This window comes from Contarinia nasturtii, unplaced genomic scaffold, assembly GCF_009176525.2.
Source record: "Contarinia nasturtii isolate CC-2019 unplaced genomic scaffold, AAFC_CNas_1.1 Cnas_scaffold_3116, whole genome shotgun sequence".
Lineage (NCBI taxonomy): Eukaryota > Metazoa > Arthropoda > Insecta > Diptera > Cecidomyiidae > Contarinia > Contarinia nasturtii.
In genome coordinates this window covers 383455-387578 of record NW_022200428.1, presented here as the reverse complement: position 1 = coordinate 387578, position 4124 = coordinate 383455, and positions in this window count along the sequence as shown.

Genomic DNA, 4124 nt, shown 5'->3' with positions numbered 1-4124 from the left:
CTCACTGATAATTATGTTCGAATCTTCACTTTTGCTGTACACGTGTCTGTGTCGAACCAAAACCAATGCTATCACCACTTTCAGAGTGACTCATCTCAACTGTTTATATTGAACAAACAAAGGCAAAATAAAAATTTAAGGAAATGCTCTCCGTAAAATTATTTTTAATCTGGTAAAAAATGTGAAATAATTACGTTACGTTTTTTAACATTTTTTTATTCAAGAATGAAAGAACAAAGAATGGAATTTAATTGGAAAACATGATTTTTCAAAAATGTTCTGAAAAATTATCATTAACAGGCTGTTGCTATATCCGGATGTACCTCATTGTCACTAGATATTGACATCAGTTCAGATCTAAAAACAAAAATTTTATGAAATAAAAATAGCTAAAATCATTCAATGAAAAATTCCAAACGGATTCAATCGATTAAAGATAACTTTAAATCAAAAGTTAAACGATATTTATTGATAAATTTCAAGTCAATAACGTGCTTTGAAATAATACAATTGCTTACTTCATAGAATGGAATATTAATAGTACGGCACTTGGGGCAATTCCGTTCTTCTTTCAAACTTTTGTTAGTTTTGGTCCATTCGTGGCTGCATCCTATGCATAGATAGTATGCTACCACATCTTCACCTGCACCCCGATCGCTCATAATGAGTGCTCTATTATTAATGTTCGAAGAGATATTCCTTGGATAAATGATATGGTTGCTGCGATTTTTGCCAGTTGACGTTTTGCGCAATAAATGTCAACTAAATTGTTATTGAGCAAAATTAAAAATGTATAACCCTTTGTATCCACAAAAAAGAAACGTTAATCGGTCGCAAACAAATATTTATTCAAGTTAATCAAAGATAAATGCGACTGGATTCATTCGATAAAAACAAGAAATTGTTTATACTCGTATGCTATATTTTTTTCGAATTTAAATATTCTGTTGAAACTCAAAAGCTAAATTCTTTCTGTATGAAAATTACTGATTCAGATTTTTATGTTTATACTTTCAATAGCATGAAGAAGATAGACAGAGATTGTAAAAATATCATAGCAAATGTTAAAAAAGACGGTTTTTTCGTTATTTCTTTCAATCGCAAGTTATGAAAATCTTTCAAAAAAATTCCCTTTTCTTCAAAATGTCTTTGGTGGTAACCAAAATTATGATAACATAAAACATAGGATGCAAAACGTTTTTTGTGGCATTATCTTTAAATTGGAAACAATTCCAAAGTTAAGATGCATTAAAATTTATAAATTCAAGCAGAATGGATGGAATCTTATTGAAAAACAGAAGATTTCGTATAAAATATCCTTTTTGTCATCAGACAATTGCCAAAGTAAGTACTTCAAAGTATCGTTTGTTGTTAGCATTTCGATATTTTTCAGTGATGCCGTATATGATGACAAAATGAGACAGTAAATCGGCAATATATGAATTTTTCGAATTTATATTACCTGAAATGGATTTAAATCACAGATTATACGATTTACATCGATTGAAAGTAACGTTCGATCTGTTTCATACTCACTTTTTAAAGCTTTTTGTCGGCTTTTTGGTTTATTTGATGACATTTATACTGGGCTATATAAATTCGATGTTGTGCTTTGTAGTTACTAGTTTTTCTAACACAATATGTCTCTTCTTCAAGCTTTATAGCTGAAATGCTAGAGATGAAATAACAAAATGGTTTAAATCGATAGAAAATACTGAAAATCTATTCGAACCAAATATTTTGCAGGTAAGTAAATAAAAACTTTCGCAAATAATAAACATTGCACAATGAATAAGTGTTTACCTGATTGTATGGAGGGTTGAGTTTATGACATATGGGGCACATTATTTTTTGGCCCGTCTTATTGTTTGTTCTGGTGTAATAATAGCCACATTTTTGGCAATGATAATAAGCTTCCCATTTTTCGCGACTACCGCGGTTCGCCTTAGGTTTGATTTCCTCTGATGGTGATGAATTCATCTTACTGGTATCTTTTATTACTTGCTCTTTTTGAAGTAAAATGCGACTAAAATGTTATTGAACAACTCTTCAAATTCATATATCGCTTTGTTTCGAAAAAAGAAATGAAAAAGTGTTGAGATTTCAATGAAACCACACTTTAGTTCGGAAAAGCTGTAAGCAAATATTTATTTAAATTAATCAAAAGATAAATAAAATTGGATTAATTTGTCCATCAATATAATAACAATTGCATGACATTCTTCAAGTCTTCATGTTTATGTGATTTTTTTATATCTGAATTTGTCATACTGTGACTCATTCTTTTTTGGTGATAATTGCATATTGAAACTTTAATGCTTATGCATGCCATTCTAGGGGGTACAGTTAAACAAATATAAATATAGCAAATGCTAAGATTTTTGCTATGAATGACCAATTATTATTAGAAAATGTTGCTTCAAAAATACCTGAATGATCACTTTCAACGAGGGATTTTTAACTTACAAAATTTCTTCGCGTATGAATGTAATAATGAGTTTTAATTTCAAACACAATCAAATAGATTTTCAGAAACAAATTTTTATTCAAATTGTCTTAATATGTTGAAAACAATGTTTTTATCGGACAATTATACCAAGAATAAGACTAAGTTTTCAAATGTCCTTTGTAGCAATTTCTATTTCGGAAAATTTAAGCCATTTCAGTTGTCCATGTGTGTTTGTTGCAATGACCAATCAAATCATCTACGGAAAGGTTTCCTGAAGCATTGTAAAATAGATATAATAACTATTTAAACCGGAAACATAATTTACAATAAAAATTTCAATATTTTGTGTGCGATAAATGTTGAAAAGAATGTAGAACTGTTGTAGAAAGAACAATTTTTCTATTTGTGTGAATAACAAACACCATTACCTGCTCGTACGGAGAATTTAGTTTACGGCATATGGGGCACATCACTCTATGGTCCTTCGTATAAATTAAAATCGAATAATGATTATTGCATTCGCATTGATAGTTCGCAATCCATACTCGTATCTCGCCACTACCACGGTTTTCAATTGGTGATTGATTCATTTTACTGGTGAATTCTTGTGGACTCGATATAAACCTTGTGATTTTTAACAATTTTCTTTCTTCAAATCAAAATCCGACTAAATTGTTACTGAACAATGATTCATTTTGTCGAAAAAGAAATGAAAATGTGCTGAGATTTCAGAACCAACTTTAGCCCGAGCAGTACTTGCGAGGTGCAAACAAATATTTATTTAAATTAATCAAAAGATAACAAAATTGGATTCATTTGTTGACCATTACAATAATAATTGCACGAAATTTACCTTATTTATATATTTCATTTTACTTCGTTAACACAAAAAAGTATTTTCAATGTAAACATATTGGCGAATGACACACTGTTTATGTTACTCTTTGCTTTTTGATAAAAATTCCATATTGAAATTATATTGCTTATGCATGCCATTTTAGGGCAGCTACACAAAAGAAATTTTAGCAATTGCAAGGCGAAGTTTTTTTAAAACTATTTTCTTGAAGCCAATTATTATAAAATGTTGCTTCAAAAATGTCTCACTTACCAGAAGAATAAAAAATATTCATACATGAGTTTTGATATTTCAAACACAATTTAGACACGGTAGTTTTTTTTGAAAAAACTGATAGAAAAACTTTATTCAAACTGTATATGTTAATAACAATGTTTTCATTGGAAAATTATACCAAGCATAAGACTAGGTTAGTAAATATCCTTTGTAGCATATTTTTATTCGGAGATTTTTTAAGCCATTCCAATAGAATCCAATTCGATAAAAAGTTGTTCATGTGTTTTTATGTCAGTGAGGAGATAAATCACCTAAGGGATGTCCTGAAAAATTGAAAAATAGATATTAAACAGGCTTTATTTAAGGCTATATCTTCAATATAAAATTCATTATTCTGTAACCAACACTTTTAAATAATAATTTACCTGATGATACGAATAGTTTATTTTACCGCACAACTTACACCTCTTTCTTTGGTCCTTGTTATAGATGATTGCCGAATAAAAATTACGGCATCTCTCGCATCGATAACATCCTATCCATTTCTCGCGACTGATTGATCTCGGTGATGGATTCATCTTGCTGATAAATTGATAAAAAAAT